General features: G+C 41.3%; 1 protein-coding gene across 2 annotated transcripts in view; it reads left to right on the top strand.

Annotated features, from left to right (window-relative positions):
- The window catches only part of sema3b (sema domain, immunoglobulin domain (Ig), short basic domain, secreted, (semaphorin) 3B), a 67,209-nt gene that overhangs the window by 8,223 nt on the left and 43,884 nt on the right, over window positions 1-15,102 (top strand). Inside the window, exon 1 of one of the 2 annotated variants that reach the window (XM_031844686.1) lies at window positions 3,950-3,983. The exons of the other annotated variant lie outside the window; for it this stretch is intronic. The gene's annotated coding sequence lies outside the window, so the exon portion shown is untranslated. Of the gene's footprint in view, window positions 1-3,949; window positions 3,984-15,102 lie in introns of those variants that run through there. 2 annotated transcript variants of the gene reach the window in all.

Raw genomic sequence — 15,102 nt, 5'->3', positions numbered from 1 at the left:
ACACACACACACACACACACACACACACACACACACACACACACACATGTCCCAGAGGAGTGCTAGAGGGGCTTATGCAGGGGATTTTGCTGTTCTGCAGTGTGCCTGTCAGATAAGGGAGGAGGCGCAGGCCTGCCTGGTGACACGCTACTAAGCGAGTGCTGTACAGCCTCCTCTCCTTCCTGTTTCCTTTTTAACCTGTCACTCAAGTCACCTGCCACCCTCTGCTGCCACTGGCGATGATACCACACTCACACTCACACTCTAGTATTTAATTTGGGAACTAATAAACATACACACATACACACATACACAGCCATTCCTTTGTTCCGTTTTTTCTCCTTTTGACTCTCTTGCTCCTTTTTTATTCTCTTCACCTCGTCCCCCCACCTTCCTCAACAACCCCCAATTATGAATTGACCCCCCCCTTTCCTCACCTCCTCCCTCCTTTCCTTAGACTACCTCCTCCTTTCCCTTCCTCTCCTTCACGAAGGCTACCCACTTTTCTTTTCCCCCTGCTTTTTCTTCGTCTTTGACCCCCCTTCCTCCGAACTTCTTCTCTTCTCACCACCTGTAATCCTGCTTACTGCTGTTCAGCAGCTGCTCCGGATCACAGAGAGTTATTGAAAGTCAAGAGAGGGACAGCATTTTGAGTGAGCATTTATTGCAACAGTCTGTTTTTCAGCACTGCTGTTGTTACCTCGAAATTATTTTCATTGTAACATTTTTTAGTTTGATGCCAATGTTTGGCCGAGGCTAGCATGCATTGCCGGTAGTGATTTGGGGCATGAATGATTGATCTGGTTCGAGATGAGCTGCTTGGTGAGAGAATGGCATTTTGCCAGCACTTCCAGCCTCTAACCACCCTCTCTCCATCCACTCCTGTTAAATTCTGCAGTACAGCTGCTGTTTGCTGTGCCTACACACCAGCAGCCCTTCGGTTCCATTGTTTTTTATCTTTCCTTTCTTATGTCCTCCTTGAAACCTTGCATCTGACTTGTGATGGCCTAAGAGACCTGGTCCAAAGTTCAAGTTCCCTCTGTCCATGTCTATGCAAGGATATAGTGCCCAGCCTGCGATGACATTAAATGAACAAATTGTTGCTCCTACATCTTTCTTCTGCAGGTATTAACAACATATGGAAATGCTTCAACGTTCACCTTTTCTACTATTATGGTCTTGCAGTGTATGTAATATCTTGCACAACACCCAGCAAGCCCCTGTTAGCCAGTTTCCCTCCGCATCCACCCACCCTCCCACGAAAACCTTCTTGCCTACGCCCTAGGCCTATCCTGTCTCAGCCAGTAACCCACCACCTCCACCACCACCCTCTTTACCGACACCATCCCCCAGCCCTAGCCTCTTGGCAGCTCTTCCAGGCAGGCTAATTGACTCAGTCCCAGGAGGGGGGGAATCATGCCACATTTCTAATTTGGCTTCCCCTCCTCCAGATAAAAGCTACATCTCTCTATCCTTCAACCCCCCCTGCTTCAACCCCTCAGTCTCTATTCAACCTAGCCCTTTTCTATTTTTTGTCTTTTTGCATTTTCTACAGTTTAGAATAAGTAACTTACATTTTCAAGTGTGTAAAAAACATGATTTTTTAATGTAGCTTTTGTACACCTTTTTTTTTACAAATGATTGCCAGCCCCAAATACAGACATAATAGACAACTGAATACATGAAAGGACGGATATACTGACACTCACAGAGCACTGCACCTCGCCTTGGCTCACCATGGGGCTCACCTTCAGAGAGCTCCATCTCCACCAGCCGCACCGGGGGACTACAATGGGCGTGTTTCAATGTGCGTGTGCGTGTGTGTGTGTGTGTACGAGAGCACATGTGTGTCTATATACCGAGCCTCATCCCACTAACAAGCAGACAGACGATGGACAAAGACATTTTGTTATTGATTGTATCACTCTTCAGAATCAGAAGAAATAATATCAAAAGTCTTCAAACGTGCCCAGATTGGGAATTTGAGATTTTGCAGTTGTGTACAACAAACAGCATAAAAAATGTTTTTGTGAACCTATAAAGGTGTGTATAGTGTTGATACTGCACATACATCTTTTCAGGTTTGAATGCATATGGGTATGACATATGGTATATGTGTGTGTGTGTGTGTTTGTCTGTGTTCTCTGAATTGACCCAAGTTTCACGATACAGTAGCTGTAATTAAACAACAAATACACACACACACACCCACACACACACACACACACACACACACACACACACACACACACACACTGGTTATACACGCAGCAACACAGCTCGGGTCAAGCATCCTGACAGATTCTGTGCAGGAAGCATGTTTGGTATGTAGCAGTAGCTGCGGCCATTAGTAAAATGGTATTTTCAGATGGACAGATAAGGTATTTTAGCTGGAGGCTTGGGGTCGACTGGTCTTGTGGAAAAGACATTTGACACGTAGAGAGTTGTAACCTTCAGTACAGTGTGTGGAAAGATTTCAGGTCTGTTCTTCGTATTTGTAGAAGAGTGGAAAACACATCCCTATTTTCAAATAACAAGTGAGACCTTTTTCCCTATACTCAAACAGATGTACAGATGAGGAACATTTTTTACATTAAATTTTTCCCAGATGTACCACAAAAATAATGGGCCCCAGATGGCTTTACCTTTTGATCCACCATTACCGTACAAAGTAGGTTTTGGACGTTAGTTAAACTTGAGGTTTCTAAATTCACCATCAGGTTGTGAATGGAAATGTGCACTTGACCACTTGTTTAGGCAGCTAAACTTGGTTAGGTTAGTCGAACATCATGGTTTGGTTTTAAACAATTGTTACATAACTGAAGTTATACATTTTGTTAATTGTTAATGTAATATTAAAATTCAGACTTGTCTTTTGTTTCAAATGGGACAGAAACAGCTGTCCTCGCTGAAAGCCCTGTTTGTTTTTACCCACCATCCACCCCGACCTCCTCCCAACACAGACTTTCGCGGACTTTGATTAGTAAAATGTATTTGTGCTACGACAAATGTTATACGACACGTTTACAAGAGCAAAAGCTTATCCAGGTATTTAAATGATCTGGCACGTTACTGTCCCCTCTGAGACATCTGTCACCTGCCTTTTCTCTCCCTCTCATACCTTATGTTGCTATAAAGGCTGGAAATGTATATCTCAAATGAGTGGCGAAGAACAAAAAAAACAACACTTTGGAGATGGATAGAAATTCAAACCTGCTTTCATTGGCAGCAATGGAAAGTTACCATCCTCAAATATAGAGACGACAGTCTTTGATGTGACCAGAGATTATGAACTGCAACTATGAGGACAATTGGCTGGTGTCTTATGTTTGGGTGAGAGGGCTTCAAACAGATCAGTCTTTCATGCTTCAGACCCCATATGCTTATATACTGCTCACTGCATCCCTCATTAGCCATGGTTTTGTATGTGTGTGTGTGTGTGTGTGTGTGTGTGTCCTTTGATGACCACCAAGAATGTGAATTCTTGTGTTGATTAAAAAAGGGAGAATCTTGCACTGCATATATAGATTTGATTGTGCCCATATATATTACGCATGCATTTTAATGCATAATGTGGGACAAAAAACACTTGATTGATTACTTAAATGTTACCTGTGACTGCTGACTGTTGTCAGAGCACGAGATAAAAGGGAGAGAACAGAAATTAGGAGGTGGTAGAGAATGAGGGAGGTGGAATTATCTTTGGATTAATGTGAAATCTGCAGCAGGAGGTCGTTTGTATGAGGTAATAATGGTAGACAGGCAAGTGTAATTAGAGCTACTGATCTAAGAAAAAACAAGTCACTTTACTCCATGTTTATATTTTTATTATTCCCTTCTCTTTTGCCTATTCTTGTCTCTCACTTTCTTTCTTTCTTTCTTTCACTTATCATTTAATTTGCAACCTTTTTTTCTGTCATGACAGATGAATGGAAAGATTCACAGGAACACTTGGGGCAACAGACGAAAGATGGAAAGAGGAGGTAATGGTATAAATGGGTCAGAAAATCTGCATTTGTACCTTTTTGCTGAGAGTCAGAGGTCAGTAGCTGATATACAGTATCTACCTGAGGACAACATAAACACATCCATGTCATTTATTTGTATCTTTCCTTCATTTTCTGCTTTAACTCTTTCCCCTATTTTTTGCACACACCTGTAGTCAATGAAGTCTAGTTCGAGGTCATGGATCTGTCCTTTGTGCAAGCGCTGTGCAGAGAAAAAAACATCTTAATACCTGAAAAGCTTTGTGTGCATCTGTAGCTCTGTCTATCTTTTGACAGTAATGATGATCGATGAAAGGCTGAGACATAATGAGTGACCAGCATTCTGCACGGAGTTTAGTCTGTGTGCTGGAAATGTTGAGGAAAGAAAAGAGCAGGCCGTGACATGAGCAACAGTTGTTTTTAACCTACATACCTGGACACACCTTCACTCAACACACAAAAACGATGTATAGCCCCTTTATAACTTTCATTTTAATTAATGGACGACGGGGAGGCTAGCACCGTCTGGCACATACGTAGACATTAAGGATAATGGACAGCTTGTCGCATTATCCCTTCCATAAACTCTTGTGTGTCAGTATAAAAAACATTTAAAGTGCATGAAAACCTCTCAATGAACATGTAAAATATGTTTATGCTTTTGTTGAAGTATTTTCCTTTTTTATCATTGTTCATTTCATTTGATAGATTTTGTTCCAAACTAATTTAGATACTTTGTAGTAATGTTTAATATTATAAAATTAGTAATAACAAACAAAATCTAAATCTGCTTGTTCATCAGTCAGATGATTGTTGAATCATGACATTGTAATTTGTCATGGCTAAAAATGGCCTCAAAACGTCAGTCAGAGTTTAGCTCACAATACCTTTTTAACCAACAATATTCAATGTTAGAAATAAATACATTACTAAATAAATACAATGACTTGTTAACCCCGTAGGGACCAAGTTGTGTGTTCCTAGATTAACACACACAAACACACATGCACACACAATTTTCTCAAACCCTGTCATCAGTCCTTCAGGGCTGCTGTGCTTCAGAGGAGGTTTAACAGCAGGACGTAGCTACACACTGCTGATGCTCGCTTCCTGAACAGAGGGGGGAAAAAAGTCAAGCAAAATTATTAGCCAAATAAGCGAGACCTCTCTGAAAACCAATGAACCATAGGGTGTAAAAGTAAAACCACTTCCATCCCATGCTGTGTGTTATGATCTCTCCGTGTGCATTATGTGAGGTCCTGTCATCTGTCCTCCATGAGCTCTAAGACTCTGTAAAGTTGTCAGTTCCTCTCTGCAAATCTGTCACCAAGATACATTGGGCTTGAAATTACACGGCAGTTCTTTAAAAAAATGTTTTTTTTTGTAGCCAAACTCTTTGGTACAAAACTTTTTGGAAGCCAAAATGTATAAATAAATGGGCATAATGATTGAGCAACCCTTTGACTTCTACCGACCAACTACAATCAGCAAAATGATCAGTGTCTGTCTGGGATTTGGTGGTTATAGTCAACATGTAAACGAAGGCATTTAAAAAAAATATGTGGATGTGTGCAATAATCCAAAAAGTTCTGGTACTGATGTGTCTTTTCTTTAGGAATACAGCACAATTAAAGAACTATGATTGGGAATTTGAAACTACTTTCTGAACACAAAATACCCCAAAATGCATTTTTTGGAGAGCTGCGTGATTATCTTCTATCTCAATCTGTGTGGTAACAAAAACATTAATTATTTTACAACTTGACTCCAATACACCGACCTCCAAAGAGGGGATCAAAGAGGCTCAAGTCGTAGTGAAGTGGGTTTTATAATGTATAAATCTAAAAAAACAGAAAAGAAAAGAAAACAATATGAGTTCTGGAAAACCAGTTCAGATTGAAATTCTGATTTAATTTAAACTGTAAACCTTGAATTAAGACTTAATCCCTGTTTGCCCCTGGCAGCAATGTACCATTGAGCCTGTCAGTCAAAAACTGAACTCCATCCATAGAATGTGAGATCAATTATGGAGTATGAAAAGGAAAGGAAGTAGGGAGAGAACCTGCTGAATCCAACCCTGTTCTGTTTCTGGCTTCTCGTCCTCCTCTCCGCTCTTGCTCCCATCGTGACATGAAATAGTCATTAGGTGTAGTGGTAATTCCGCCCAGCCGTCTTTCCACATTAGCTAATGTGAATCAGAAACGTCTGGTGTGTGTGTGTGTGGTGTTGCATGAACACAGTATCTGGAACCCTGTGTATGCGGGCCTGCGTGCGTCAGCATTCAGAAGTGTGTGGTTCTGTCAGGACTACAGCTTATATGTATGTGTGTGTGTGTGTGTGTGTGTGTGTGTGTGTATCTACGTCAGATGGTTCGCCTGACAAGGTTTTCTGTTCTACGGTCGACAGGTGCTAAATAATGAAAGCACAGAGAACAAGTAAGAGGAGAGGAAAAGACAGGACAGCAGTACATGAAGAAGACACAAGGCGAGGCAAGAAAAGAAGGAAGGAAAACAAGTGGGATGAAGAAACGCAGGAAAGACGAGGAAAGAACTGATGAAGCGAAAAGTGCAGTTTATTCAACTCTGGAACTCTAAACATCACTTTCTCCTCAGAATGTCCTTCCTTTGTTTAGGTTATATTACACTCTCCTCTCAGCTGCTGCTGCAGAGCAGTGCCAAGCAGGAGAGCTCTCCTCATTATGGAATGGAGCGGAGGTTTGGAAACGGGGAGCGAAAAGCAGCACTGTAGGGCATGACTGGTGGTTTGTTGCTATTGTGTGTCTTGTGTATGAATAAGATAATTTCCCACTTTTGAAACACGAACTCCTGCAACAAAGCAAAAGCGATAGAGGAGGAGTGGTGTGGAGACAGACACAAAAGAGAGAAAGACATCACAAGGTGACATCTGAAGTCAGGTTTCTGTGACTGTCGCCTCTCTGTCTGTATTGTGTGTGTGTGTGTGTGTGTGTGTGTGTGTGTGTGTGTGTGTGTGTGCGTGTGTGTAACGGATCAGTATCTTTTTAATGCATGACTTAGTCACATGAATCTGTGCATACTTTCACCAGACTTTCCCTTCATTTTTAAAAGTTATATTCAAACTGTAACTAAAAGAGTGTACGTAATTTTACTCAGCAATAAACTGAGTGTATAATGACAGCGTGTCAACAGAATGTGTCAGCTTTCTGCCAGTGTTGCATTGATTCACCCAGATCTGAGACAGCTGTACTCTGTGGCCCCTCGGTAACTCTATACATCGCACACACACACGCACACACACACACACACTACGAGGCACACACCTGGGCAAAGTGAATCCTACCCCAAGGGCAGCTTTTAGGAGGACAGCTGTCAGCAGAGAAGGAGGCCAAGATAAACCACAGGAAGAGCTAAATGTTATAGAGACACTAAGCAGCTATCACACTGCAGCGCTACTGTGCGATGGTTGATCAGAGCCAGCTGTCCTCTGGGTGTAGCATGAGTACATCATACTGTTGATTGAAGATGCTGACACTTTTCTTAAAATCAGTGAATCTTTATTGCATGACCTTTGAGACATTATCATAAAAAAACACTACTGACAGCCACGCCACACAAGGAAAACACTTTTGTTAGACTCCAGCACACACAAAGCAACATAAGGCAGAGTAGCAGAAAAAAAATAAACATACTACCTGCTATCTTCCCTGTGCCTTTTGATGACCTTGCTGTGTTCGGAGAGTTACATGAATTAGTTGGACTAGACCTGGAAATACAACAAACAATATTTCATCAAGTCATTTTTTTGGTGTCCTGAGCTGAGAGTGCAGGTTGGCCAGGAAAAGCACCAAGAGATGGAGTCCTATGAAGTTCGCAGTGGAGCACTGTGCAAACAGAATGACTGGTACGTGTATGTATCTACAGTGTGTGTGTGTGTGTGTGTGTGTGTGTGCGTGTGTGTGTTTGTCCTAGGACGGTTGAGTAGGCTGGGCATCGACTCAATTAAAAGAATTCCTGACTGCATTCTTTCTTTCATGAAAAACTCTCATACACACCGATGTTGTTCTGGTCCCCTCTCTCTGCATGGTTTCCCCCCCGCGCTCTCATTCACACGTTCACATGCACTCCTCTCTTCTCTTGGCCAATTAGACTCATCAGTCTGTCTCATGATCTGGTTCTCTGTCTCACACTCTCTGTATTTAGCTTGTTTAAGTCTCTAGTTCTTTACTTTTTAACAGAGAGAGAGAGGGGGGGGGGGGGGGGGGGGGGGGGGAAGACGTGACACCCAATATCCTCTAATCCGTTCCCCTGTGTGGGTGTGTGTGTGAATCCTCTCCCTGTGACAGCACCACACACAGTGAAGCTTATTACCTTCTTGCTGCTTACCTCTCTGAGTGTGTGTTGCATTCTTAAGTGACTGTTGCTCATATGCATCTTTCTTTAGTGGTTGAGTGTGTGTGTGTGTGTGTTCGCGCGCTGCAACCAGCTGGGGATTTCTCAGATCCCTTCACATTAAATGACTATGGTGACTTTATCTTTCAAACACATGCATAATATGGCCGCCACATTCCCAAACGGCTGCATTGCAACATTCGTTGCAGTATGAATATTACAGTATACCCAACACTGACTGATCATTTTAGAGGCTTCCATGTTTTTTTGTCTAATTCACAAAACTCCTGCGTCAAATCTCTCTTGGCTGCAACTTTCGTGTCTCACTGCAAGACTTCAGGCGTGTTGACACTTATGGAAATGAATTGAGCTGAGGATAAGGGGATTTGTTACCAATCCCATCTGTCATCTTCCTAAGTGGTCTCAAATCCTGGTTTGCGCTGTTGGATTATATGCTAGTTCCTCTGAGAGGATGATGAGCTACAGTGGGGCCGAAGCCATTTACAGGTACAGGATTCACTCCACATCGGGCTCCACAGCCAAAATAAATTGTTTGGAGAAAGAGTTAGTTTTATGAGTTACTGTAGATTAGCTTTAAAGTGCAGCAGCTGCTCATGGGGAAACTGCAGGGCATATGCAGAATAAATACATACAGACCATTTAACATGGCCAGCATTGTTAGCTGCTCCAGCTAATGAACACAATTTACTCGAGTTTAATCAAAGATATACTCAGAACATGTTATTTTGCCACAGGCTGAATGTTGCACATTTGCCAGTGGCAGTGTTGCTTCAAATTCAGTTAAAGCACAGACAGTCGAATATTTGATCCTAATCCCTGGGTCAGATCTCATGCGGTGTAACTTCTCAGAAGACGACAATATGTCAAACATGTTGTCACTTAAGGAAATGAAGTGAGCCAAAGCTGCCTTGGATTTGTAGTCAATCCCAGTTGTCATCTTCTTACGCACCTTCAAATCCAAATCTGTTGATCCTCACTAAAGCAATTACATTTGACTGCTGTAGTGAATGAAGGACCATGATTTTGTTGTCGATGTAGTTTTTGCAGTTGAGGAGAGTAAATCATGTTTTAATACATGCTTACAACTGCTCCACCTTTTTGGCTCCAACCCTAAAATAAATTCTTTACTAACAAATACACTCTCGTAGAATCTATCGAAAGGTGAGCAGACAGTGAAGTACTGCCTGACTGTAGCAAATGCAGGCAGTGCATAGACTACCTTACTTCATTATGAAAGGATTATGGATTATGATAAACTATTATTTCACATTAGAATGACGAGTATGCACCGTTTTTCACATTTAGTGAAAAGCTCAATTACAAATATCAAAGAGCAGTTGTTGCAGCAAGGGTTTGTTTGTTTGTTTTTTAACAGAAAGTCACACTATTGTATTGTATGCCCCTAAAAATACCACAGTATGTGCTATTTGATTGCGCTATACATATTATTCATACAATGATTCTGGACTACATGTTGTTTTTTTACATTTTAATTAATTTTGCAATATTGTGCTGATAAATTGGGCAGAGAAACATGAAAGACTCATGGAGTGGAAATATCAGGAGAATTCTCAAGAGGGGTGTGTTCTCACACACACATTTCACAATGTGTTTCTATACTGTGGCACTTGTGGCCACAGTTGACTTGCAGTTTGCCTACAAAGGCTTGCTCTCATTGTTCACATTCCTCATGACGACCAAAGGGATAGTTGGGCTACGTTAGCCTCTAGCTTTCCCATTTGGTTTCAATGAGGAATCTTGATAATCTTTACACGAAACATGAGAACAAATGGAAATATTTTTGATGTTTCCCTCACAGAAGTTTGATGCCACAGAACGGGGACTGCCTCTCTAACCTTTTGACCCATTCCCTTACCTCCCAATAACACTTTCTCTCTCTGCTAAATATTATAACTCTCTCATTTACCACATCATGCCAATGGAAATTACAGAAAATGTAGCTGCTTCTCTGTTCCTGGCATTTTAGGTTTCGTTTAAATGTCTGGCAACATGATGGAAACACATACCAGTCTTTTTTGTCTTTTCTTGAGAGCTTTCCTTTGGCAAAGAGACAGTGGTATCTGTTCTAATCTATCCTCACCAGCGCCTGATACGCCCCAAATCAGGGACATAAGCCATAGTGAGACCAAACTGGCAGACTGTGGTGGCTAATTGGCTAATTAAGTCTATGAAGCCCCAATGAAAGAGCCAGTTAGCATGGGACACATGCATTTGACATGGCCAATTAGCAGCAGTGTTCAGGCTGAACTCGTTAAGTATGAACTCGTTAAGTGTGTTAATTAATTAGGCAGGGTGAATGGTGTACCACTCCCACTGCTCTGTTTGCCTGAGATTTACATACTGAGGCCTCTGTGTTCTTGTATTTCTATAAATAATAATACAAAATGTAGGGTTCAGATTTGTGTAAATAAATACAGCATATTCAGCGTATTATAAAATATCTTTGTGCATTGAGTGTTGGTCTGATGAGCTACTGATGCTTCATGATCTGCTCTAACACTGTATTAATGTTAGAGAGACTCGACACAAAATGTGATATTTTATGTGATCTCCATCTTCTGTAATCTGAGCTGAAATCTAGTTGAAGAACAACAGTGGCACAACAGTATTTACTTTATATGCAGTAAAGGAAATATGTTTTAGTACAATTTTATCATGACCAGACAGACAGACAGGTGCAGGTTTCTGGTTTGAGTCTCTTTGTGAACTGCTCATGTGTAGACCTGAGAGAAATAAGTGTGCAACCGTGGTCCGCTAGTTTTAAAGATGAGGTGGTCACCAGAGCAGTTCAGCCATACCAGGTCATGTTGTGGTTTTTCCTCTCTGTGCTTGGCACCGAGTGTTTAGGATAAATACTTCATTGGTCTTATGGTCATCCAGGAACAAAACATAACTGGATAATAAGCGAGAGAAATATGCTTGTGTGAATCTATATGCATTTTTGAGAAACCTTTGTGCCGACTTTTCTTTTTTAAAGATAAACTCTGGTATGTTGGCAACGTCTTTTTACAGGTGCTCAGTGCTGTGGTGTTTTAACACTTTCCACAAATCATTTGTCAGACACCTGTGTAGACGATGCTGTCATACCTCTTCACTGAAAAACCACCAGACTACTAGTAACCGGTAAGCCACTGCACTGTACTCACTGCTTATCATGATGCTACAATTTCCAATTGTGTTTACTTTAATAGTGTGACAATGTGTGAGATTTTCACTCGCCAGTAAAAACAATAAACTGTGAGTCTCACAGGTAAAGTCTTGACAGGTAAAAGCTGTCATGAACATTATAGTTTCTGTTATACAGTTTATACCAGTTGGTGAAAGAAAGTAGGAATCCAGACATTTACAATATACAGTAAAATGTCACAGATCATTACTGTAACTGATGTAGAGATGTTCCAAGGGGGATTCTGGCATTTGGCAGCAGGATGGCAGAGGAATGAGAAGTGTTGTCAGGAGGGAAGAAATGAAATGGTGTATGAGTATTATTCTTTCCTCAGTTATTCCTCTGGGGCCTGCCTCGCCCTTCTCTTTTCTTCACTTCTTTCCCTCCTGGTTTTATTATCCGCTTCTCTCTGTCTCATCTTCCACATCTTTGTTGCCTCCCGTCTCTGTCTACAGTGCACACTGTGGCCTACAGCTCAGCTTCTTGTTGAAACACACTCTCCAGCGAGTATTAGTAGCTCCATTAAATTACCCATCAGCCATTACAACACAGGCATGAGTAATCAAATTACAGAGAAAAGCATGGATCTGGAAATAGTTATAGTATACAGTGGCCTTCAACTGAGAGAAGTGACGCTCACTCTTTAGAAATGATTGATTGCACCAATTCAAAAATAATTACATTACAAACTATGATTCAAAGGTGCTTTACTTTATTGTCATGGTAGTCATCATTTTTACCACAATTGTGGTACACAAAGACTTTGATGAATATATCAATAGACGACGATAAATTAAGATCACAAGAAAAATATAAAAGCTTGTTTGCTCTCTCTGACTATCCACCTAATTGGATTCAGATTAGCCTTCACATATAAAGCACAATCAGCTGAGCATATGCTCCATGCCTCATATGAGTTATTGTCTTTATATGATCTGCCTCACTTGTTGCCTTTAAAACACATTGCAGTCTAAGTAAAACCAGAGAAGAAGTCACAAAATCAGAGACTTATTTGAGCTGAATTACCGTGAAATCTTTCCATAATGTTGATTTCCCGAACAGATCTCCGTTGCAGGTGCGGTTTGTTTATCCAGCTTTAGACAGAGTGCAGATAATACCGGCTGTGAGCAGAACTTATGGTGTCTGATGTGTTTCCCATCTGATGGATAGACTGGATGTGCTGGCAGGAAGCTTCAGCAGGGGAAATCCGTAGCAAAGAGAAGAAAAATATAATTGACCGCAATGGGTACAAGCTGCCTTCGCAGTTAGTTTAATTTAGGCATATTTCATTTCGTATTATTTTATTATCTGTTTTAGTGGAAAAGAAATGGGAAGGAGGAGACAAAGGTCATGGAGGATGGGAAGTTGATCAATCAGGACAGAGGAAAATCATGGAGGTGAAGAGGAAAGTGAGAGGAAAGAAATACATGGAGGGAAGGAATGGGATAATTCACGAAGAAGAGGTGATGAAGGAAGATGAAATTAATGAGGAGATGTAATAGGAAAAAATTGACCAAGATGAGGAAGGGAGGCAATCCCTTTCAGAGCTTCTCCAAATGGCATCATGCTGCTGTGGTTGTGGACTGCTGCCAAACTGTGAGTGTGTGTGTGTGTGTGTGTGTGTGTGTGTGTGTGTGTGGGTGTGTGTGTGTGTGTATGGCTTCCCTGACCAACTTATTCACAACTTTGCTCCCTCATTCTTTCCTCTACCCAGTGAAGTCCTGACCACATATTTACAATGTTGAAAGGCACCACCTAACTTTACAATCCTTCCTCAAACACATGGCAAGGGAAGGAGTTTGCTGCCGTGTGGCTCCGCTAACCGACATGCTGTCGGGTTCAATGTGGTGCCTTGACATGCATCTGTCTTACATTAGGAGTCAACCCATTGTGTGTTGTTCTTGCTACAGATACACACATGAGATGGAAGAAGGGATGGGAAAAAAGAATTAACACGCTAACATGCTAACGTACTTTTTCAGTGTTTAAAGGGCACTCTACCAGCCAAACCACTTGTTTGTCTGCTGCCATACCAAATGTAAACTCTTATGCATTAATACATTGGAAATAAAGATTCAAATCACATAAGAACTTGATGACAAAAAAAAGGAAAACAAAGACCTGAGCAAGGAAAATAAGCACGCAGCATGACTTTGCATCACATGAATATTTTGCAGTGAAAGGAAGAACTACATCATGTTGGCTCGTTATTTATGTATTCAAAATCACAATTATTCTTTTGAGTGCTCTGGCCAACTTTGGTAAACCACAGGCAATGTTCTTTCAATACCCTAATATATGCTTACTTCAGCCCAGCTAGGGTTGTATGAGGTTGCATGCAACACACACATGCTCACAAGCACGCACACCGCTGGTCACTGGCAACTCCAGATTGGTCGTGTATCTGATAATAAGAGCTGCTGAAACACACATTTTATGGTGGACCAATATTTGTGAGAGCAAAGCTGCGCCTTAGAGGGAATTATCAGGTTCAGGCTTCCGCCAGTTATTTATCAAGTGAAAAAGCCTTAAATGGGACATTTTCTTGTGCATCACATTTCTTTGTGCTTTGAGATGATATCCCGCCAACAATTCTTAGAAACCTGCATTTTCTTTGGTGCAGTTTTTCTTAATTACGTAAGTTAATTTCCTTACCAAAATGTATCACAAAAGATTAAGGTTTTGGTAAGAGTACAGATATGTCGTTTTTAAGTGGGACATTACCTATTAATGTGACTTAGATTTGATGAATGAGAAAGCACGGTTGCCAAAGGGGAAAGAGAGGATAAAGAGCGCAGAAGCAAACAGCAAGCATGCAGGACAGAAAGCAGGACGGAGAGAGAAAGTATCAGAGGGAGAAGCCCACTAATGATCAACAGATGTATGAGACATCACGCAGTTCAGTTTTGTACTGAGGACAGTTAGACATACACAAACACAAAAATACAGGGAAACTCATTTAACAAGTGTTACTTCCCTTTGCTACTAACTTGCCCTAATGTCAGTGTAATGATGCTGGGACACGTGTAATGTGCTCCCTTTTGTAAATGCCCATTGAAAGCCTGGCGGCAGAATTCTGAAACAGTTGTAGCCGTGAAAGTTGCTTCTGACTGAGGCAGGAATACAAGGGGTTGTTAGTTCTAGAAAAAATGAAAGCATGTATGACCATCTCCATATCACTGACGGATGATGATGATTTTGGAGATGTATCTTAATTGTAGAAAACACGCTTGAACAACTCTCTTGACCTACTCTTTGTGTCAAATGTACTTTCTATGTACTGTGTGTAGAATGATAAGGCTAGGGTTTTGGTGGTGGTCGGCAACTGGATTTGAAAAGAAAATCATTCCTGCATCCTTAACAGCTACTTGATAGGCAGGCATTAGATTTTTCAGAAGTGCATTGTTGGGCTTCAAAGCAGTGCATGTTTCCCAATATGTGGACACCAATGTCCTCTGATGGGGAATGAGTCCCCACAACATCATAAATGAAGTACACACACACACACACACACACACACACACACACACACACACACACA

The sequence above is a fragment of the Anarrhichthys ocellatus genome, unplaced genomic scaffold, assembly GCF_004355925.1.
Source record: "Anarrhichthys ocellatus isolate YVR2014 unplaced genomic scaffold, GSC_Weel_1.0 scaffold5, whole genome shotgun sequence".
In the NCBI taxonomy this organism is placed as follows: domain Eukaryota; kingdom Metazoa; phylum Chordata; class Actinopteri; order Perciformes; family Anarhichadidae; genus Anarrhichthys; species Anarrhichthys ocellatus.
This window is presented reverse-complemented; position numbering and strand designations above follow the sequence as displayed.